The sequence below is a fragment of the Malaya genurostris genome, chromosome 2 (assembly GCF_030247185.1).
Source record: "Malaya genurostris strain Urasoe2022 chromosome 2, Malgen_1.1, whole genome shotgun sequence".
NCBI lineage: Eukaryota > Metazoa > Arthropoda > Insecta > Diptera > Culicidae > Malaya > Malaya genurostris.
The window spans coordinates 51,255,981-51,281,532 of NC_080571.1; the positions used below are offsets into that span (position 1 = coordinate 51,255,981).

A 25,552-nucleotide genomic window follows, 5' to 3' on the forward strand; every position below is an offset into this window, starting at 1 on the left:
CTACGTATACTTTTTTTCTTCGTCTTCCAACGGCAGTCGCGCAAAGTTACCGCTTTCTTTTTCTCTAGCCGTTCAGCGCGGTTACACCGGTTCCAAAATACTGCACTCGAAAGTTGCAGCATCCCAGCTCCAGCGCGAGACTTAACCAACCAAACGCACGCTCGTTCGCTGCAGTTCGTTCCGACTTTCAATGGAGATTGAAGTTCAACTCCTCGACAATACTCGACGCACGCGAGGAGTATACCGGGTCCGAAACCAAGTAAGTAGCCGCGCGCTCTCCACCGTAGCAACTGTGTGAAAATACACACACACACACATTCACACAGACACACGCGCCCCCGACTCTCTCCTCCGGCGCTGCTGCACAAACCCCGCGAGGACCAACCAAAAGAGCCACCGACGACGGGGGAAGTTTTTTTTTTCTCAATGATTATTTCTTATTTCTGCTTCGTTTTTACTGTGCCTTTATGGCGTTTTCTTTCGGCTGTATCTCGAATTTCTTCGATGACGGTGGCAATGATGGCGATGATGAAATGGCTACATTCGACTACAGCGGAAAAGCAGAAAAAAGGTAGAGAGGCAAATGCACAAAAAAAAAAAACAACAGTACCTTGCCAGAGGAGGATAATCCCCCTAACAGGATTAATGTAGGATAATAGAAACGCACCTTGGAAAATTTTCGACTGATGCGATTCTTAGGATTGAGTGATTTTCAGTTTTGGGTAAAATAGTATTTACAATTCGATAACGAAATTAAATTGTAAAGCAGTCGAACATTCAGGACCAAAATTTCACAGCCTTAGGGTAAAGGATTTATATTAGTCACTCACATCATTTGAATCTAAGTTTGTGAATTTTTTTTTTTTGAAAAGCCATCTCCGAGAAAAGTGCGTGCACAAAAATGTTACATACAAACACAAACATGCTGCGAACTCAACGTACTGAGTAGAATGGTATATAGCACTCGGTTCAAGTCGGTTTTCACAGTGATAGCATATTCTTTTTTTACGAGAAAGGGAAAAGCTTGTTGATTCATGTATAACGAAAACATGCATTTTTGTCTGCAACTGCAAATTGCTTACCAAATCAGAAGTTTTCTTGCGAACTTATCAGTGGAAATGAATTCATATCGTTTACATGTGATGGATTCTCCATTTGCTGATTTTGGGATAAATATGTACACTTACTGGGATTCCAGCAAATAATAGTTTCCCGCCGCGGAAACGTAGTGCAATGGAGGTTTTTGGCTACTCTAATATATTTTGGTGCGGTGTACATATTTATGGATGTAATCAAAATGAAGTACATCTTGTATCGTTTTTGGTTTCGGTGAAATGAAGTTCTTTACCTTAATATGTCGCATCATCTTTTGGACTATCTCTTTGTCAACTTCAGGGGCTAAGTTATATCTCCATTTCTTCATAACTGAACAGTTTATGAGCATGAACTTAGCGAGGCACCCCTCACCGATGAAAACGCAAATAGGTGAATAATTTGTTGCTAATTAGTTACGATAATTTTGAATTTGTTGCTCAATTTTTTTTTTAAATTTTTTGAGTACTTCGCTAAGTTCATATGAAGTTAGCGAAGCCCCCCTCCCAAATATGCTTCAAAACGAATCGAAGTCCAGTGAATAATTTGTTGCTAAGTAGTTACGGTAATGTTGAATTTGTTGCTCATTTTTTGTTAAATTTTTTTGAGTACTTCGCTAAATTCATATGAAGTTAGCGAAGCCTCCCTTCCAAATATGCTTCAAAACAAATTGAACCCTAGTAAACAATTTGTTGCTAATTAGTTACGGTAATTTTGAATTTGTTGCTCATTTTTTTTGAGTACTTCGCTAAGTTTATATGAAGTTAGCGAAGCCCCCATTCCAAATATGCTTCAAAACAAATCGAAGCCTAGTGAATAATTTATTGCTAATTTGTTGCTATTTAGTTACGGTAATTTTGAATTTGTTGCTCAATTTTTTTAAAAATTTTTTTTAGTACTTCGCTAAGTTCATATGAAGTTAGCGAAGCCTCGCTTCCATATATTCTACAAAACAAATCGGAGCCTAGTGAATAATTTGTTGCTAAGTAGTTACGGTAATGTTGAATTTGTTGCTCATTTTTTGTTAAATTTTTTTGAGTACTTCGCTAAGTTCATATGAAGTTAGCGAAGCCTCCCTTCCAAATATGCTTCAAAACAAATTGAACCCTAGTAAACAATTTGTTGCTAATTAGTTACGGTAATTTTGAATTTGTTGCTCATTTTTTTTGAGTACTTCGCTAAGTTTATATGAAGTTAGCGAAGCCCCCATTCCAAATATGCTTCAAAACAAATCGAAGCCTAGTGAATAATTTATTGCTAATTTGTTGCTATTAGTTACGGTAATTTTGAATTTGTTGCTCAATTTTTTTAAAAATTTTTTTTAGTACTTCGCTAAGTTCATATGAAGTTAGCGAAGCCTCGCTTCCATATATTCTTCAAAACAAATCGAAGCCTAGTGAATAATTTGTTGCTAATTTGTTTCTAATTGTTTACGGTAATTTTGAATTTGTTGCTCATTTTCTTTTTTTAATTTTTTGAGTACTTCGCTAAGTTCATATGAAGTTAGCGAAGCTCCCCTTCCAAATATGCCTCAAATAAATCGAAGCTCAGTGAATAATTTGTTGCTAATTAGCTACGGTAATTTTGAATTCGTGGCTCATTTTTTTTTTATTTTTTTGAGTACTTCTCTAAGTTCATATGAACTATTCTTCTCCCGCGATTAAAGTGTGTGTGCGTTTTTAAAGTACAATTTTCTCTGCTTTTTTCATTTTCCAGAGGGTTTTCAACAATTCAAGTATATGTATTGTTAACTAATAATATTTTTTTCATATGAACTTAGCGAAGTACTCAAGAAAATTTTAAAAAAATTGGGCAACAAATTCAAAGTTACCGTAACTAATTGGCAACAAATTAGCAACAAATTATTTACTAGGCTTCGATTTGTTTTGAAGCATATTTGGAAGGAAGGCTTTGCTAACTTCATATGAACTTAGCGAAGTACTCGAAAAAAAAATGAGCAGCAAATTCAAAATTACCGTAACTAATTAGCAAAAAATTATTCACCTGTTTATGTTATCATCGGCGAGAGGTGCCTCGCTAAGTTCATGCTCATGAACAGCTTCGGTTCACTTTTGCAGTCTACTCCAGCTGTTTGGCATAAAAGTCTATTCCACCGATGGCTGTTTCGTCAGAACCTAGAATTTCGTCGAAAACAGAACCTAGAATATCGAAAGCAGAACCTAGAATATCGTCGAAAACATAAGCATTGAATTAACACAGCGACTTTTTCTTTTATTTCCAGTTACATAATCAGTCGACTCAGCTCGTCGAAATTGGAAAATGTGTGTAAACTTTTCAAAGATTTTTCTCTCCGCTCATTTTCCTCTGAGATGGCTAAGCCGGTTTTGACAAACTCAGGCTCACTTGAAAGTCTAATGGCTGTAATTTCTACGTCCAGAGATATTATGGTGAAAGCGATGTAACCGACAAAACGCACTTTTAGAATTAAAAAAGAAACGTTCTCATATTGAATTAGTAACACACCACTCAATAAGTCATATGGCTGACACACAGATGATACTGTCATTGTAAAATCCATATGAATTACTAACTTAAAAAAAAACTGTTTGACACATCATGGCATTTCGATTAGTCAGAAAACAGTGACAGCCATTTAAGTGAAGCCACGGTTGTCATTTTCGAAACAATTAATTCAAAACAATTTTGTGTGTTAATTTATCATTACTTCTTGATGAAAAATACCGTACAAGCTCAGCAAAGGCTTCAAAGGTATTATCCATCGAAAAGAATCATTTGTTCAAGGTTTGCTGTGCAGACTACCGATGCTAGTGAACGTTCTGATCGTCCAATTGAGCTGGTTACTCAATAAAAACCTGTTTTAATCCACCTAATGGTGTAATGATGCCTTTCTCGTGTACAAATAATATTGTGGTATTCTATTCAAAACCAAGAGATTGTTTGTGCATAAAATACAGAATAAAACAGTGCTTTGATTGCGTAAGTCATCCTTAAGAAAACGAAGTGGGTTAACTATTATATGCACTTCCGGCACCGGAACCCGAGAACCGGTATAATTAAAGTCGGTTCGTACGGCCACCAACTAACATGACACACAAACTCTACTAGTACGCACTCTAAATTACGATTTAAATGTTTGTTGCATCCGAAAATATTTTAAGTGACGGTGTACAATATTGAACACACTTTACCCTACAACTCCGAAACCGGAAGTCGGATCCGGATGAAATTCAGGAATTCCGTATGGTACCGGAAGACCTTTCATTTGAATCTAAGTTTGTGGAAATCGGTCAAACCATCGCTGAGAAAAGTGAGTGAGATCTATTTTGGTATATATGACCACACTTTCCGATACTTCCGGAATGGGATACCGACTACCAGAATAGCCAGAATCGGTTTGTTTAGTTGCCTACTGACAATGACTATCGATTTGTGTAGTTTTGAGACCAGTTTAGAAATTTTTTTACGTTTTTTGTTTCGCCGGTTTAAGTGACGGTGTACAATATTGAACACACTTTACCATATAACTCCGGAACCGGAAGTCGGATCCGGATGAAATTCAGGAATTCCGTATGGGACCACGAGACCATTCTTTGAATCTAAGTTTGTCAAAATCGGTTCAGCCATCTCCGAGAAAACCTAGTGAGATTATTTGACACATACACACACAGACATTGCTCAGCTCGATGAACTGAGTCGAATGGTATATGACACTTGGCCCTCCGGGCCAATTTTCACTAGTCGGGTTTTCAAGTGATTGCATAACCTTTCTCTATGAGAAAGGCAAAAACTACAAATTGATTATATCAAATCGTAAATTGGAATTACGTGAAAAAGCTGATACCGCAATGCATGAACATCTGACCATGAGAAAGCTTTTTTCAGAGCAGGTAACGCGTTTGCTCAAAATCAACGTGTTGATGATTCAAAGCAGTGTTTGAACATGATATTTTGCGTCAGTATATGACAATGGATGAAACATGGATCCACCACTTTACTTCGGAAACAAAACGATCATCATCTGAGTGGACTGTAGCCGGTGAACCACGTCCAAAGCGTCCAAAGACTTGGCTGGGAAGGTTATGGCTTCAGTATTTCGGGAATGTACGTGGTATAATCTTCATCGAGTGTCTTGAGAAAGGTAAAATAATCAATAAAAATACGAAAAAAGAGAACATAATAATAATCAAAAACTACATAGCGTAGTTAGATTATTTGAATGTGAAAATTAAGCAATTCCATAAATATGAAAGCAATTCCATAATTATATTGTTTTCAACTACTCACAGCAATAAATGCTGGTAGAACATAACACCCATATACCATTCGAATCAGTTCGTCGAGTTCAGAAAATGCGTGTGTGACCAATACTTTCACTCCATTTTCTCGGAGATGACTCAACCGTTTTCTACAAACTCAGACTCATATGAAAAGTCGTACGCTCCCAAACAAGGTTCCTGAATTATGTTTGGATCCGACTCTCTGGTTCCGGAACTACAGGATGATATGTGAAACAAAATTAAAATAGTGTAACTCATTTTTCTCATAGATGGCTGAACCGATCAAAGATTCAAATGAAATCTTAGAACAATCTAAGATTTAAATAAAAGGTCTTGCTTTTTAGTCAGATCCAACTTCCGGTTGAGTAGTATAACATTGTCCATTTCACATAAATTAATCAGGTTTATCGGGTTTGCAGATTTGTTTCTCAAAGCTCAATCATTTTCTCAAAAAAGGCCAAATCGAATTTCGTAAACAATAATTCAAATTGGAAGACTTATGGTCCCATACAAAATTGGTGAATTTTACCGATTCCGGCTTCCGATTCTGGAATTACAGGGTGATGAGTTTTTTTAAATTCAAACCGATATAGAAGTTAGACTCAAAACTAATGCAATTTGTTCGTCATATTAATTTACGGTCGTATGAACCGTTTTGGGTTATGCTGGTTTCTGAATACCGGCTCTGGAAGTATCGTAAATGAGTGATTAAAATCTCAAATTGCCGCTTAAAACGACGATTATTAAAATAATGTCATGAGAATTAAACACCGAAGAATATTCATGCAAAAAAACATATACGAATTGTTTAAAAAAGGTATCATCTCACTGTTAGGTGGATTAAACACGTTTTGTCAATTTTAATCAACTTACAATAACCGAACTTCTGCAAATTGGATAATGATAAGAATTATCTGTCAAACTACTCCGTATTTTGTAAATATGAAAAGCATGAACTTTGTGAAAGCGTTTTCTTTCTGACTTTTGGTGATTAGAACAATTGGTTAAGCTTTATTTTTGAAGTATTTCATCGACATTTTCAATCCGAATTTTTTTAAATGTATCCATACTTTTTTATGTCATGACACGTTATCAACCATTCAGGGGCTTTGGTAGCTCGTAGGTAACCAGATTGTGCAAAATGCACACGACTTCATATTATTTATTTACGTTTCGTCTTCGACTCATCAATGCATTAGCAGATTAAGTTTAACTGCTAATGTCACATCGCGGATCAACATAATCCACAAAGCATTAACTTTACGTCATAACATAAGAAAATTGTGCTGATATATTTGAAAAATAAATACTGAAAATGTCTATAAACTACCCAATAAATAAAGCTTGACCACTTGTTTTAATCACCTAAACTCAGATAGGACTGGTTCTTTTAAACTGGATCTCACGAATTTCACGTTTTTTTAGATCTACAAAGTGATCGCAGTTTGATACTTAATTGTAACGAATATCCTGTTTTCAAAAGTTTAGTCATTTTAGGTTGGTTCATACTGTGTTTTTAACGGAATTCGAAGATTGTCTGGATTACATTGACCATTTTCAGCATCTTACATATTTTTAGATTGCCATTGCCACTCAAACCAGCACAAAACTTATCCTACACCCTACCTACGAAAGGTAATCCGTTACAAGCACAAAAAGAAAACTGAACATTGTGGTGCCCTGTGCAAAACACGAGCAGAGTAAAGCTAATCCATAAAGCAAATTAATAATGAGTCTGTTCCATACGGGAGGAGAGAGCAACAACGATGCTACAAAATAGCTATATGAGTAGCCGCATCTCGACGAATCTCACCGAACAACCGATCAACCAACCGACCGGTTTCCATTCAGTTACACACCACTGGAAAGAGTAGAAGAGCGGAGAAAGAAGATGATCCATTTTGCGGAGCAAGTGGTGAAGAAACTTTGCACGACTGAAGCGCACGAATTCGCCGATGAGTGGCCATAATAGACTGCGGTAATGATAATGAGCTTGTTGCTTCTCAAATATTTTTCTCTCTCTCTCTCTCTATCTCTCTTGAGAAATTGAATACTACTTGGAAAAGAAAAGATCCTCTTTCGTACTTGAGTGCTACGATCAATTCCTTTTCTCTCTTTGATGCACATACACACGCGCACACACAAACTCGCAACTCGGAGCGGGTCCTTGAGATTGGTGCGGATCAACGGCCGCAGATTATGGCCACTTTACACGTTCAAGTAGTGTACTGTAGTGTCTACTTACACAGCTGATGTTCGCTGTTTCCGCAATTATCATTGGTTCCCGGACGACGACGACGACGATGACGACAACATGGCGAGGTGAGGCCTGTTTGGTGCGATCAGGAGAAACTGTGCAAAACCGTGTGGATTAAATTTCCGGACACCCTGTGCGCGCAGTTCACCGAGGCATATCGCAACATACAGCAGCGTACGGAAAAAAAATCGTTGTCGAAAGAAATGGTTTTCGTTCTGTTTTGATTATTTACAGCATGACCGGGTTGGTTAGTACTTGGTTTAGTGTGTAGTTGATTATCGGCACAGCGCTGTCCGGTAACCTAGATGTGTGTAATCACGCATGTTTTCTAACGTTAGGATTAGGACGGGAAATCTGACCGAGGGTAAGCCTCATTACACGACACGACAAGTGTAGGAAATGTGTTTCCCGGGTTAAATTTATTCAATGTTTGATCGATGGGAAGTACTAAATTAATGTTACTGAGCTTGTATTATTAAAATAACTAGCAACCATCAAGCCGGCTCAGACACAACCATGCGTATATCAGGACGCACGATTAAAAGTTACAGATTTAAAATTTCATTCACAATTCCAAATTTCCGATCAGTACAAAATGGAATCTTATAACAGCTAACTTCTAACTAACATTTACACGAAAACTCGACAATTCAACTGGAAAACGACCTTGAAATCGTCTTCACGTCAATTCAAATCACTCCCAACGCAGTCCATATGAGGGTGGATCGTTGTCTCGCATGCCAGATCACAGGCAACAGCAGCAGCTGGTGATCGCAAACCAAGTTTTCTTTCATCATCGACCGCCGCCAATGAACGGGTTTAACAAATGTGTCAGAGCAGCAGGCGCTAGGCAGCAGGCCCGCTCAAAGATGTACTACTCTAGAAAAGGAAATAAACTAGAGAATGACGACGGACTGACTTGCCGGAACGAATTGCACTATATCGGAGTTGGTGTAGATATTCTTGGAACGTATTTCTATTTCTAGGATATTGAAACCAGATACGTGTTTAGGAAAAAATGAAAACGCAGTAGCCTTTTTTTTTAGTTATGTGTTCTGTTCGAGATTCGACGTCTAGTGTTATCTCGAAAAAGAAAAAAATCATAAAAAAGACGGCTGGGTAATGTCATAAACATAATCGAATGACGCGAATATGAATAGAATTGATGGTTAAACTTCTATGATGTTGAAGAATCTGAATTCTGGACATGTAATTCTGAAACCGAACTTTGGATCCGAATGCTAGAACTGAACTCTGGACTTGAGTTCTGAAACTCAATTTTGATGCTAGATTCTGGAACTGAGTTCTGAACTTCTAGAATTGTGGAACTGAGTTTTGGAATTGAATTCTAGATTTTCATTATCTGAATTCTGAACCTGTAATTCTTCTAAATTGCATTGTAGAACTGAATTCTGGGAGTACAATTGGGTTTTGGATCTAAACTCTGGTCTTGGATTTCCGTGTGAAGTGTTAGAAGTTCTGATTCAGAACCTAGTTTCATAAGTCCGAAGTCTGAAGTCCGGACAGGAATTATGGAACTGAAATCAGGTTTGAACTTCAATTTCATTTCCAAAATTTTGTTTCACTATTCAGATCTAGGTCCAGAAGTTATTTCCGAAATTTAGCTGCAGAGTCCAAATCTAGAATCAAGATTCTGATTTCAATTTCAGAATCCAGAGTTAGAATCAAGAACTCCATACTGGCCCTGGATTCTGGACGAGAAACTGAATTTTAGATCCGATTCTGGAAATGAAAAGGAAAAATATGGTCGTGGATTCTGAAACTTAATTTTAGAACTGTACTCTAAGAAGTGTATCAAAAAGTAGTTAGCAACATTGATTATTGAATAAAAAAGCAAAAAAAAAACATATTTTGACATCAGTTATCGATATATTGTAGAAAAAATACATTTTTATGCATTTCCATGAATATATTGATGAAAATCCTAGTTTCTGTAAAACGCTCGCACTTTGGACTTGACATTCTTCATTAAATTCTGTACAGTTACTTTTGTGACTTTCCTGGTGGCAGCTGTCCAGTTTTTTTTTTACTCCTGCATGTTTTGGGACACTGCACCTTCCTTCCGAAAGTGCCGCTTCACAATTGCCCAATACCTTTCAATTGGCCGAAGATCCGGGCAGTTCGGTGGGTTGATGTTCTTTTCCCTCGAATTGTACATTATTCATTGACAACCACTGTAGAACGGAGTTGGCGTAGTGGGCTGAAGCCAAATCCGGCCAGAAGAGAGAAGTACAGTGGCAGCATTCTCTTCTTCAAACATTCTTCCTCGTACACCTTGGCGTTAATTGTGCCCTTCGTGAAGAAAATCGACGACCGCAAACCACATCGCGTCCATCGCCACCGTGGTGTCAGCGTCGTCCAGGCCCTGGTACACCGATTTCGTATAATATTGCGGTCCGGGCAGCGCTCGAGAGTCTTCCTTGGCGTAGGTTTCGTCGTCGATCAGGATGCATCCGTCTTTATTCTGTAGAATTCGGTTATACAGTTTTCGCGCTCTTGTTTTTGGCCTGAACTTGCTGTACCAGGGACTTTTCGGCACCTTCTGTTTCTTGTACGTTTTCAGGAAGTTCCGAACTTTGATCCGTTGAATCATCCCGATGCTGGTGTTGAACTGCTTGGCCAAATCCCACGTCGACGCCGATGGGGTTTTCCTGATGTACTCAACCACTTTTAAGTCCCGGCCGGGCTGGCTGGGACTCGTTTTCCTACCGGATCGAGGCAAATCCTACCGGATCGGGGAGAGGGTCTTACCGAACTTCTCGAAAATATTTTTGACACTGGTGTGGTGCACTTTCACCCGTTTTGCAATTTCGTTGTACGTGACACCACTTTCTGAGCACCAAGTGTGCAGAATTTTCTTTCGCGTTTCCAGATCAATTCGACTCATCATTGAAACGATAAACCGTACCGGAACCAATCGATTGCGCAGCTGTCATTGACATGTAAACAAAGATGTCACCGCAAAACACGCTGCAAAAAATTAAGCCATTTCAGAGTAATAACTGTTTGAATGTTGCTAACTACTTATCGATACACTTTTTAGAATTGGATTCTGGTCTGAACTGAACTAGTCAACTACATTTAGGGGTTGGCTAAATTGGTAATGGCTATGATCACCAATTTGTGATAGAGTTTTCACTAATATGAGATAACCACAAATAACTTGAAATAAAAATTTGATGCTTTATTCATTCTAGTCTGCGTAGTTACATAACAGTTCAGCATAAACTGTTATGTACTGACGAGTCGAAGACGAACCATAAAGTATAGAAGTTGGCACATAGCCGATTTCTATACTTTATGGTTCGTCTTCGTTCGTACATAACAGTTTATGCTGAACTGTTATGTAACTACGCAGACTAGAATGAATAAAGCATCAAATTTTTATTTCAAGTTATTTGTGATTATCTCATATTAGTGAAAATTGTATCACAAATTGGTGATCATATTTCCGATAACGTAAAAAAATATATGTTGATGCGTTGTATAAAACAGGCGATATTCACGATCAAAAATTTATCACTCACCCATATGATAAATTTAGAAAAGGCGCCCCATAGTGAAGTAAGACGTATTCACGTCAAAAAAATTGGTTACTCTGGGACTTTTTCGAGTCCCTGTCATTTTATTTCAATTATTGTCGAGATACACTAGCTTTTTTCTTTTGAGCAAATAGTTACGCTTTTTGTCACATCATTTTCAACAGTTTCAACAGTTCAGACGGGGAAAATCACATCAGGAACATCGAGCTTACCTGTAAAGAGAAAAGAGAACAGAACATTAATATTGAAGAACGTGAAATGATTATTATTGGCCTAATTCAATCCGGTTTCCCTTCTGGAAATTCAACCATTCTGGAAATTCTCAGTGGGAGAAGAAATAACCAATAACTGAGTTATGACATTAAACAATTTAATGCTAGCTACGTACGAATAGCGAATATTAAAAACATAATTTCCATAACTCAATAGGTGATTTGAAAAGAGCTCCCACAGAGTACATTTGAATTATGACGAACGTTCTGATAATGGATCATCGGACTAATATTATAATATTTCGGATGAATGACATTATAAGCATGTATTATAAAATTTTCATCTAACTATATCAGGCCGAGGGTTCGAAAGCTGTACAATACGATTCTTGCTGGAAATTTGAACTGCATAATCATGGATAACGAAACCTACGTGAAACTCGATTACAAATCCTTGCCGGGACCACAATATTATACGGTGCGAGAAGGGCAAGTGTTAAACCAGTCTGAGACATCGATTGAAGTCGAAAAGTTTGGTAATAAAGCTATGGTCTGGTAAGCAATTTGTAACTGCGGTAAGATTTCGAAACCCTTCATCACCACTGCTTCAATGAACAGCGAAATATACATCAAGGAATGTTTACAAAAACGACTTCTACCCACGATTCGAAGCTACAAGGATCCTGATGTCTTCTGGCCAGATCTTGCTAAATTGCCCACAACTTCGACCAATTGAGGAATTTTGGGCATTAACGAAGTGCGTCCATACTTTCTGGGACAGTCTTTAGCAACGGGGGTTTGAGCAAACCTGATATAAAAACCAGGTTCGAAACTGATTCGATTTTCAGTTCAACAACGTTGGAACTAGGTTCAAAACTGGCTTCAAACAAACGGTTTAACAGCAATTAGAGTGGAAACTGGGTTAGGTTTGTCATCAAACGAAAACGACATAAAAAAATCCTTCTTAATCCACCTAGTGGTGTGATAATGCCTTTCTCTTTCTTCAAAATAGTCTCACGATTTTCTTATCTTTTTATAAAATAATTTCTGACACGGATTTGGGCTCATTTTTGATTTTGATTTTTGACTTTGAGGAGAGTGATGCTAATCTAAAAAAAACTCTTCTTAGTCCATTTCGTGGAATTGTACATGAAATTTCCGAAATCGAAAAACAGTTTTTGATGCCAAAAGTTTTAGAATTGCATGAAACGTCGAGATTTAGTGTCATCTCGAAAAATATTTTTTTAGATAGACTTTTTTTAGCCAGAAAGTCGTTTTTTTTTTTAAAAAAGTTTTTTTTGAGATAACTAATTCTCGACGTTTCATGCAGTTTTAAGATTTTTGGAATAAAAAAAAATCGATTTTGGTATATGAATTAAAATTAAATTATTAAGATATAAATTGGGTCTTCAGCCACAAGTTGTGACTTTCCAGCCCAACATTTTTCGGAAATTTCACGTATTGCCCCCTGTGGTGCTTTTTCAAGATCGAAAATTTTCAAACTTTAATCAAATTTTGCATGAGAACTTTTTTCGAGGTGCTTAAATTTTTGAGTACTAGCGCTTTACGAAATTAGAGGTGATCCCAAAACATTGGCACCCTTATATAGATTTCTATAGAGAAAGGCAAAAACGAAATGTGGATACTTCACTTACTTAACGGAAGGACAACGACTCATCATCTTCCAAGATGTAGAGAAGTTGATGATTTAAACGGATGTAAGGTAAGAGAATCGTTTTATTCTAGCGATAGACCGATTAAAACGATTCCCTTAAACCTAATCTCATGATTATTCAAAAGATACCAATACAAAGAAATTGATCAAATATGGAAAACATAAACAGCAGTTTTGAAATTCACCATCGAAATCTGAACAGAACATACGAAGATAAAAATATATCAATAAAATATATTCCCAAATTGCAGACCTGAGGAAGTCTAGCCCAAACTGAACCATCGATGTTGACAGTCAAATTTAACAGGACCCCGGGTACAGTTGATCAAAAGTTTGTATCGGCTACATCAATCAACGAACAATTCTAGTGCATGTTGTAACCGCCAACAATCCTCCACAGTACGAATAACGCCATTTCTCAAAGCAAACGAGACATCATTGAAGAAAAAACACGAAAAGCAAAGGTTCTAAATTACTGTCTTGTGGAATTCCTAATTTGTAAAATGATGTGCTGTTGCTCAATTTTACTACTGGAACTTTCCCGGAGAGCTTAAGACCAGCACACAAGCTGCACGAAAATCCGAGACCAGAAGTATTATTGAAAAGTATTGGGTGGTCAATTTTGTTAAAAGTAGTTTTTAGATCCGCGTAAACGAAATCCATCTAAGCTGTAGCTTCCATGTTGGCAATAAATTGTGACGTAAGTGTTGGCAGATTTGTTGCCAACTGATCTTCCTGACATAAATCCATGTTGATCGAATGAGATATAAATACTTGCTCAGGTTGATATAGCACCACTCACAATTACCTCGAAGTTTCGATGAAGCGGAAAGATTAGTTATGTCACGATAGTTTGCAACATTACGAAGATCGCAGAATAAAATAATTTGTTGCTAAATTATTGTTAATTAGTTACGGTAATTTGAATTAAAATTCTGGTGCTTATATGATTATTTTTCATCATATCCTTGAAATATGACCAGAAGTTCCAAATTGTTTTAACTGTACCTTTCGCTAATCGAATTAAGTTGAAAATGGAAATAAATATTGTGGAAAAAGTTATAGATGCATTTTTTCAACCGAAAACTTTAGGTTAATTTTCCAATTATTGAGAAAACATTTATTGCAAAATAACAATCTAAAGCTAATGAAACTGCCAACATTTCGGATTAAATGTTTTAAATTGTTGCGAACATTACGGATGAGATGTTGTCACTCTGATTTTAGGCACTCTGGAACTACTAAATAGCACAAGTGGTTCGATTTGAATTGTATTGTATAGATTTATTTGAACTATACTGACGAGTCGAGGCCAATTGTTGAAAATGGTAAGAATGAAGACTAAAACGAGTTTTTGTTTTCAACAGAAGTAAAACTCAAAAATACCGAATATATGGGTATTATATATTCAGTTCAATAATCAATTTATCACAACTTCAGACCAAACGGAATACTCTACCCGCTAGCTGGCATCGGGCTTGTTTTTCTGCTAGTAAAATTCCTGAGAAATTAATCCATCCACCGCACTACCTGTTCAGCAATGAGCAAAAATCCCCAGAAGGTTCGTCCCTGATGAATTTTCACGGAAAACATGCGAGTTCCGATCGCTCCGGATTGGAGCCGTTCTTTTTTTCTCGAATCACTCACCTTCAGGTGGTTGGTTCCGTTCTCGGAAAAGCAATACACTGACAGGAGGACACAGCAACTGAAGATGAAATGTGATAAGGTCGCAGTCCAATCCGGAGAACTGACTGAGCAAAAGTTTCAGAAACACAATGTAGAGCTGGGATAATTCGTAGGAATCTGTCTGTACTGTTTTAATCTGAACGAGAAGCACCAAAACAAATTTTAGGATTAATGCGTATCGTTACACATGATTAAAAATTCTTTCACTGTATTGTTTTCGAAGGACGGACGACAGATCGGAAGTCGCCATTTTGTATTTTGAAATCGATCAAAGTCATGGATTTTCAACGTCTACTTGTCTCACTATAAACTTAAAAATTTAACAAATCTGTTGGAAAGGCACATTACTCTAAAATCCACAAAAAAATGTAGCTACAAAGCGATCATAGGAACATCGTAAGCATAACGAATTTCCACTAAAATGAATAAAAACACTTTCCGCCGTTTACCTTCAAATCGAAGAAACGAAAACATTAAAGTGCTTGGAAGTTTTCTTCATTCTTCTGAAAACTTAAATACTTAAATACTGAGTTGTACTGATAAGTGGATAAGTTAAATTTAAACTGCTAATGCACTGATGAGTCGAAGACGAAACGTGAAGGAAATCGAAATGAATTTTAAGCAAACACTTTCGGAGAAATTTCAATCCAAAATTACATTTTGCATCTACCTATCACTAAACCAATCATATAATAAAATCAAATAGTAATACGATTTCAATATTGTTTGTCAAAGAGCAAAACTATCGGTTATTACGATATTCTGGGAACTAATAAACCAGAAGTTGAATCACTTAGAGAATCGATTCGTTAAACTTGAGCTAGTTTTTATTAAACTGAATTCGAAAAAACTTGCACGCTTCCTTTTTTTTACTGCAGGTTAGCTAATTTCAATAGAAAAAGTATAGTTCAATAGAAATCGATTTGTAGCCCAATAAAGGACCAGCTTAATTAAATTTCGTCAATTTTTAACAATGTTGATGTATTTCCTTAAACGCGAAATATCAATAGAATATCGATGAGAATACACTTAGGTCTTTTTTACACGGTATTTGATGCGATTTTTTGCATGGCTTTTTTGTGCATATTCCAGAAACTATTACCTATTACCGAAGTTACACGGTCTATTTTAAGCGGATTTATGAAGTTGTGCGGTTTTTATGCGAATTTTTAAAATTCTACGGTTTTCGTGTTCAGACTCAGAAATGCACGAAGCGTCGATAACTGGTGTTATCTCGAATTTGAAAGAGAAAATTTGAGCTCAAGCGTCCAAAAATGCGATGCAACACTTGTACGGAAAAGCGTTCGATCAAAAGTACAAAAATTCGTGAAGGAATAACTCAAATTTCATCCGGTTTTCATTATGCTCAAGTTTAACCTCGTACAATAAAAGATCAATTTTTAGTTTGAATAAAATATCGTTTTTTGTCATAATTTGAAAGAATAATTTTTGGATAGCTCATTTTCGATACACTCCTTAGTGTGAGTGTAATTAATTTAAATTAATAACTTAACACAACACACGTGTTTCAAGTGTATTTTACTTGACACCATTCCGCAAAAATCTCACTAGTTTTCTTTGTGAAGATTTTTTTTAGATATACGGTTTATTTGCAAGCGGAACAAGCATAGTTTCGATGCGATTTTTTTATATAAATAGTACAATGGTCAAATTATGCAGTGCGGATTGCTCAAGTTTTCACGATTTTTAGCGGGTATTCTATGTTATGTAATTTGCTTCGATTCAATTTGCCAAATTATGAAGTTCATTCATTGCCGAATTTTTTTCAAAACACTCGATTAATTTTTAAGCGATTTTACAACTTAATATATGATTTGTTTCACAATTATGAAGTATGTTTAAATGCCTGTTTTTATTTGGATTTTCGAAAATCATATTTTTCCAAATTACGTAATTTTAAATTTTAAATGTTTTGCATTACCTTTCTACAGAATTATGTGCTTTGTTCCGGACAGGCTTCCCAAATGTTTTCGTTATCTAAAATGAAAATTTTCTAATTTATGGGATTGTCTGTGAGAATTTCAGAAGTTATGGGTCATTTACATGCTGGTCGATGCGCATGTCAGGACACAATGCACTTTCAGGAAAAATATAAGTTTAATTTCCTTTTGTTTGTAATGAAACGACAATTTTTTAACACTGAACTTCAAGGGTCATTTTATGCCATCTCTGAAGTACCCCGAGTCTCCTCTCCAGTTTCTTAATACTTCCGTGAAATTGAAGGTATATTGATAGGATAAGGTACTTTTAGATGGAATCTACCTGTTTAACATTGTACCTACGGAGTATCAGAAGATTGTAGAGACAGCTAGCCAAATCTCCCCAAAATGGACATGGTAATTTTTGTGTAAAAGTGAGTGATTTTAATAAAATAAATTTAATGTAGGGTTGCTGAACCGAATACTCGAATCGAATCTACGAAGTTTGTTAGTTCGATGTAGAAGTACAACAAAGTACATTCACCGTCCATCGTCACCGTTCTGTATTGTGACAGTAAGTTCTTCTGCTGTTCTCCCTGTGTTATTTGACACAACCCTTTTTTACCGTCCCTCGACACGGATCCTGGGTACTTCGTAAGATCCGAACGCCTAATGTGATCCGTTCGAGCAATAGTACTCCCTCAAATGAAACGTTTGAAGGCACTTTACATAATAGACCCGCAATTTGTTAAACTGACCACGTTCAATTGTTATCGTGGATGTAGAAGCTCAACTCTCAACTGTCACAACTTTAGAACATCAAAAAGAAAATGTTTGCCACTGAACGACGTTCGCAAGCAAGCTAATTTTATGTTTCCGCACAACGTAAAACCTTGTTTAGCAAACAAATCATGAACATGAGCTTAGCGAGGCACTTCTCGTTGATGATAACGCAAATAGATGAATAATTTGTTGCTATTTAGTTGCTAATTAGTTACGGTTATTTTGAATTTTTTTTTGAGTGCTTCGCTCAGTTCATATGAAGTCAACGAAGCACCTCTTCCAAACAAGATTAATAACAAATCGGAACCCAGTGGATAGTTTGTTGCTAATACGTTGCTAATTAGTTACGGTAATTTTAAAATTGTAGCTCAATCTATTGCCTTTCTCATATAGAAAGGTTATGCAATCACTGTGAAAACCGATTCTTGAACCTAGACTCGTATGACCGAGTATCATATACCATTCGACTCAGTTCGTCGAGTACGCAAAATGTCTGTATGTGTGTATGTGTGTAACGTTTTGTTGCACTCACTTTTCTCGCAGATGGGTTAACCGATTTGAATGAACTTAGATTCAAATTAAAGTTCTTGTAACCCCTCACAAAGTTCCTGAATTTTATTCGAAACCGACTTCCGGTTCCGGAATTACAGGGTGATATACGCAAAAAAAGATAAAATAAGTGCACTTACTTTTCTCAGAGACGGCTGAGCCGATTCTCACAAACTTAGGCTCAAATGAAAGGTACAATCGTTCCATACCAAGTTCCAGAATTTTATTTTATATCGACTTCCGGTTCCGAAATTACAGAGTGTAGTGATTAATGTAAAAATTCTTATTTTAAACTACTTCCTCACTTTTCTCAGAGATGGCGTGACCGATTTCAACTTAGGTTGACTTGGGTTCAAATGAAAGGTCTCATGGTCTCATACAAAACTTCCAAATTTCATCCGGATCCGACTTCTGGTTCCGGAATTATAGGGGAAAGAATGTTCCAAATTTGATACCGTCACTAAAACCGGCTAAACAAAAAACGTAAAAAAACATCTTAACTGGCCTCGAAACTATTCCAATAGACCATCAATCAAACCGATTCTCGATTTCCGATTCCGAAAGCACCGGAAGTAAAACGTAAAAAAAATCTAAACATGCCTCAGAACTATTCCAATCGGTAGTCATTGTCAGTAGACAGTCAAACATTAATGTGGCTTTCTTTGTTCCCGGTTTTCGAGTAACGACCGGAGATGGTAGTCATAGACTCAAAAATGAATCCCAGTCGCTTTTCTCGAGCCGACTTCAATTATACAGTTTCCTCAGAGATGGAATAACCGTCCTGAGTACTGTTTTACTCTGTAGGTTATACTAGATTATGGACAGTCCTTTTTGTTTTCCAAGATTCAGAGAAAATTATTTTGAAGAATACCACACATTTATGTATGAGAATATGAGAGATATGAGAAAGGCATTATTGCACCACAGACAGATTTTTTATTTATTTGAGTACATTGCTAAGTTTGCATGAAGTTAACGAAGTATCCTTCCTAAATGAACTAGAAAACAAATCGAAACCCAGGAGATAGGTGATAGCTAATTAGTTACGATAATTTTCAAATTATTGCTCAGTTTATTATTTAATTTTTTGAGTACTTTATCTACAACAATTTTATAAAAAATGAGGAACAAATTCAAAACTGCCTTAACTAATAAGCAACAAATTATCCACTGAGTTGCGATTTGTTTTAAGGTTTTTTAGGAGGGATGCTTCGTTAACTTCATATAAACTCAGCGAAGTGCTCGAAAAAATAAAATTGGGCGACTAATTCAAAACCACCGTAACTAATTAGCAACTAATTATCAACAAATTACTCACTGGGTTTCGATTTGTCTTCAAGTTTTTCATTCAGCAGGATTGCTTCGTTAACTTCATTTGAACTTAGCGAAGTACTCGAAAAAATAAAAATAAAATTGAGCAATAAATTCGAAACCACCGTAACTAAGTAGCAACAAATTATTCACCTATTTGTAAGTTCATGTTAGAGTCCGGTATTTCACAGGGTAGCCATCTCGGACTTTTGATATTTTTACTGTACTTCTACGACGTCAACTTTTTTATTGTTGCTAAAAGATCAACCTAAGATTTGTAATGAGGATGGCAAAACACTTATTAGGAACATATTGTGTCTGTTGATTATACACAAATAAATAAACGAACTAAGTTTGAATGCCACATATTCACTTCAAACGTAAGCCGTATTGATTAAAATAAATTGAAATAGAGCTTGTTTGGTTAGGTTTGCGAAATACCTTCGAGTCGATCTGAAGCGGCGCCATATCAGAAGACACACCACCAAAAACCGTAGCGCATCGGCCGCGTGCTGTCGTGTGGATTTTGATCGTTCTTAAGAGATTGAGAGGAAGAAATAAACAAACAAAGAAATAAAATCAACGGAAACCAACGACATCCGTTAGCCATTAAAGAACGCCCGGTGCGCAACGTGCAGGAATGACGCTGTAAACACCGGTAGTCCGGTTTTAGTCTCGTCGTGAATGAAACGCACAGTTACGCGTCCAACTTCGTTGGCCCGCAGCCCATGCACCGTCGATTTATGTTTACGGGCTGAGAGCAGAGAAGTTTCGAAGCGAAGTGTAAATAAATTACAAAATCTTCTGGCCTTCGTGTTCGTCAGAACACCAGCAACACGGATGGTAGATCCCACCACCGAAAAGTGCCGTTAATTGAAATCTGTGACCATGTAACGCGATCGGACCAGTTGTGGCCAAGTGTGGCGCAGACACAGTTTTTAACCTTGAATCGACCGGTGGACAGTTATGAAAAAGTGGCAATCAGTGGAAACGACTTGGATCGGGAAATCAATTTCGAGCTTCAAGATTGAATCAAAACTCAATTATTTCTCTCGTCGCCAAAATCCCCCCTCCCGGGCCACCATCGTGATACATGGCTATTATTCAATTTTCGGAATCACATCCCCCCCCCTACTACTTCGCCACCAACGGCCACGTCTGCGGCTGTGCTCAAATTTCATCGCCCATCGCCGCCGCGGAGAGTGCCAATAAATTTCGCATCCATCGAATTCCGCGAAACCATCTGCTCTTCACCCAAAGCGTCGATCGTTTGGTCGGTTGGTTGGTTGGTCTGCTCTGGAACCGTGGCTGTCAGAACCCAACCAACCTACCCTAGACTAGTAGTTCCATCATCACACGTCATCTGCCCGCGCCTGTCTGAGGGTTCGTCGAATCCGAACAACACGTCCGTCTTCTTTCGGGTGGCAGTAGTCGTGCCGCTCCTTCACTTGTTCGCGCTCCGCTGTGCCCGATGGATGGATACCGGGAATCAAAACAACACAACAGTTTCGAGTGAATTCGACGTTATTGCGCAGGGGGATTTTTTTTTCTGTTTGGCAGAAACACCGACTTCTCCGACGGCGGAGGACATTACACGGAATGCTATTCACGCCCTCGGCTCGGGATTGGATGGATTCGGGGTAGAAGATCACAAGTTGGATCAACAAGCTAGAACATATTAAATTAAAGAACAGAAATAAAAACAACCAGCGACTAATTAAAATTTCGTTTGACTGCACGGATAGCATTGTAGGAATTGGAAACGGCAAACAAATGATTAATTTATTCGGAAGTAGCACTGAACGGTGGTGAGACGGTGTTCTTTTGTACAGCTGTGCTAATTTGCTCAGTCTGAAATTCATTAGAAGTTCTACTGCCAAATGTACAAATCGAAGAGCAAAATTTGATGAATTGTTTCTTTTTCGAACCTTTCATTAGGGTTTTTCTGAAATTTTCATATGAACGCAATCAATCACTTGAAAAACCGACTAGCAAAAATTGGCCAAGTGTCACATAAGGAGTGTACGAAAATAAGTTATCCACAAAATTTACTTTCAAATTATGATAAAAAACGATATTTTATTCAAACTAAAAATTGATCGTTTATTGTACGAGGTTAAACTTGAGCATAATGAAAACCGGGTGAATTTTAAGTTATTCCTTCACGAATTTTCGCACTTTTGGACGAACGTTTTTCATCAAGTTCCGGACAAGTGTTGCATCGCATTTTTTGGACGCTTGAGCCCAAATTTTTTTGAACTTCTGCATGTTCCCAGCTGCCTTACCAGTCTTCTTGAAGACCCTCTTCACTATTGCCCAGTAACGTTCGATGGGTCGAAGCTGAGGGTAATTTGGGGATACTCAACGAAGTTTATACCCTTTTCTGCAAGCCAATTGAGAATGGTTTTTGCATAGTTAGCCGACGCTAAATCCGGCCAAAACAGTGGAGGTGTACTATCCTTCTTATATAAAGGCAGCAATCTCTTCTGGAGACACTCAGATTGATAGATTTCTGTATTTATAGTTCTGGTAGTGTGAAAAATGGTTGTCTTTAAACCACAGGAACATATTGCTTGCCATACCAGTACCTTTCGACCGAATTTCTCCACTTGAATCGACCTGTCCGCATCGCTCACATCCTCCCCAACGACGACAGTAAAGTATTGTGGACCTGGAAGGGTTTTTGAGTCCTCCTTTACATAAGTCTCATCGTCCATCAAAACGTATGCATCCGGACACTGCAAAAGACGCGAATACAATTTCCGAGCCCTTCTTGCTGCTCGCTTCTTCTGTTCTACACTTTGTTTCGAGATTTTCTGCTTCTTGTAGGTCTTCAGGTGATTTCACCTCTTGATACGCTGGACCATTCCGACACTCGTTCCTGCTTTTTTTGGCCAAATCACGTATTGACATTGATTTGTTTTTCATGATTAGAGATACCACTTTCTGGTCCAGTTCCGGCTTGGAAGAACCGGGTTTTCTGCCTCTTCATGGTAGCTCATCCAAAGGACAGTGTTACCCAAATTTATTAATGATGGTTTTAACCGTTTAACCGTTTTCGCATAGTAATACCCTTCTCACTTAGCCATGTGTCTAGAACCTTAATTTTCACTTCCTTTTCAATACGCGACATTTTGAAAACGCAGAATTTCAACCGCACAAACAAGTGAACAAACGAAAGCTGACAGCCAAACGCATAGAATGCTTTGATCTGAGCACACAAAACCATCACAAATACATGCATACAACACAAATGTAAGTGGATAGCTTATTTTCGATACACTCCTTACCATTCGACTCAGTTCATCGAGCTGAGCTATGTCTGTGTGTGTATGTATCAAATAATCTCACTAGGTTTTTTCGGAGATGGCTGAGCCGATTTTGATAAGCTTAGATTCAAATGAAAGGTCTCATGATCCAATACGGAATTCCCGAATTTCATCCAGATCCGACTTCCGGTTCCTGAATTATAGGGTAAAAAATATTGTACACCATCACTTAAGGATTGAGGCCCGACCACGTGTCTCGCTCTGCGTATTACATTTCTCTCCATGCTCTCTCGCATATGTACGAAATGACTCGATGGGCCAGGCTACTAGAAAGGTTTCGATATTTTCGGTTACAAGTTTGCATAAAATGTTTCTGCATCCAATAAAACTACCGCTTGTTTGGTAGCCTTACTGGAGTAGAAAAAATTGAACCGCCATAGAAATCGACTTACCTCCACAAAAATAACTTACACTTCTTTTTCATCGCGACAACATATATGTTTTTATGCACTAATCGCATCTAAATTAAATTATCTAGACCTTGTCAGGATAGATTTTTGATCCATGCTTTTGAAGGAGAGATATTCAATGAACAAGTTGAAAGACGACGTTTTCAGTTATGCAATTCTTCCTTAAATATAAAAAAAACCTTCCAATGAATTTCTGTAATTTCCACAGAATAATCTAAACTAATTTTCTAAGAGATTGTCAGTTGGGTTTTTTGATATTCGTCACCGTTAAAATCAGATTTGAAGCGTGAAAATAGCCCTCTAAATCACCCTAAAACACACTGGCCTCTGCCTTAAACCGGCGAAACAAAAACCGTAAAAAAATCTAAACTGTTCTCAAAAATACACAAATCGATAGCCATTATCAGTAGGCAACAAAACAAACCAATTTCGGCTATTCTGGTTCCCGGTCTCCGGTTCCGGAAGCACCGGAAATCATGGTCATATATTCCAAAATGGATCTCACTCACTTTTCTCAGCGATGGTTTGACTCACAAAACTCTCGCTCTCGGCGAAACAAAAACCGTAAAAAAAATTCTAAACTGGACTCAAAACTGTTAATCCCAATCTTAGGGTCAAATGAAAGTGTAAAGTGATTAAAGTTGTGATTAAGATTGCTCTCCTACCCTAGCTAATTAGTTTTTACAATAAGCTTCTTGATGAGAGTGAGCGGGTGTGATACGGAGAGGAGAGGGCGATAGCATATTGGGTTATTCTCGTGAGTGTCGGTTTGAGTTAGTGTGTGCTCCTGAGTTACTTTTATTCTAGGTCGTGCTGGCTGGTATTCAATTGTGGACATGAGGGACGTCAAGAAGAGGGAAGTGACACAGTCGGTTATGTTTATTTTGTGTGTTCTGCCTTTTTGATGACATAACGATTTGAAACTTGATGCTTCCTTGTTTCTGCAGTCGAATTTTATGACCACGGTGTTTCTTTCTCTGGGTCACCGGAAAGTGCAAGTGTTGATATTTTAGTTGCCTTCATGTAGGTAATGTATTTATTTTATGTAGGTTTCTAGGTTTTCGTGGAATGGTGCTTCTACAAGATTTTGTTAAGTGCGTGTGGTCTGGGGTGTATGAAAGATTTAGTCTTGAATATTCATATCACATGGTCTGGAATGACCTACCAAAAATTACTGCATATTTTCGGATACAACAAAAATTTAAATCGTCGGTTAAAGTGCGATGGTAAAATTGTATAAAATCTTCAAAATTTGAATAAAAACTAGTAGAGTTTGTACGTCATGTTAGTTTTTGGCCGTACGAACCGACTTCGATTGTACCGGTTCTCGGGTTCCGGTGCCGAAAGTGCATATAATAGTGAACCGGCTTCGTTTTCTTAAGGATGACCTCCATGAGCAAAGCATTTTTTCGTTCTGTATGATATACTAGTTAATGCACAAACAATCCCGTGGTTTATCTCGAAAACCGATGAGAAAAAATTGAATAGAATACCACAATATTATCATGGGAAAGGCATCATTACACCACTAGGTGGATTTAAACAGGGTTTTTACCGCTAGATTTTCTCGAAAATGGCTGAACCGATTTAAAAGGTTCGATTGAAAGGTACTATTAAATAACTAATCAAGTTCAAAGATCAAATGGCTGTGAATTCTGGTTCCGGAGATATGATGGTATAAGTGACGTAACCGACAATACGCGTTGTATTTTACCGCTCATTTTATTAGAGATGGGTGAACCGACTATAACAAATTTAGGCTTGTTTGAAAGCTACTATTGGGCCATTGATCAAGTACAATAATCAAATGACTGTGACTTCTGGTTCCAGAGATATGATGGTATAAGTGACGTAAAGGACAATACGAGTTGTGTTTTACCGCTCAATTTAGGTTCGTTTAAAAGCTACTTTTGGGCTATTCATCAAGTTCGAAAACCAAATTGCTGTGACTTCTGGTTCCGTTGTTTTTTACCGCTCAATTTTCTCAAAGATGGCTAAACCGATTTCAACAAACTTAAGTTCGTTTCAATTCTACTATGCGTACATTAAACAGGGTTGAAGTTCCAATGGCTTTCCCTCACGGTCCCGGTGATAGAATAGCATAAGTGACGTAAACGTCAAAACTAATTAGCGCTCTATTTTGTTGGATATCAACCGATATCAATAATTTGAGGCTCGCTCTAGGCTAAAATTGGATTGTTGGCAAGGGCAGGACGCTAAGAACAATGTGCCAATCACACATTAACACAATGCGTTGGTGCATTTATCAATATTGGCAGTTTCGTTTTCATACAGTTGCACAGTTGCGGCACACAAAGGGCTCACTTTGACAAGTAGCTGTTTCATGGGGTACAGAGTGGCAGACTTAGGTTCACAGTAAATCACGTGTTTTTTTTTGAAGGCACAATATAGTTTGTGTTAAGCGACTCTCCCCTTGATTGTTGGTCGATTTAAAAAATCATATGGTTGACACTTCAAGTTTCTGA

General features: G+C 37.5%; 1 protein-coding gene across 1 annotated transcript in view; it reads right to left on the reverse strand.

The window, feature by feature from the left end:
• The window catches only part of LOC131432469 (tyrosine-protein phosphatase non-receptor type 9), a 149,765-nt gene that overhangs the window by 119,262 nt on the left and 4,951 nt on the right, over nucleotides 1–25,552 (reverse strand). The gene's annotated exons all lie outside the window — the stretch shown is intronic.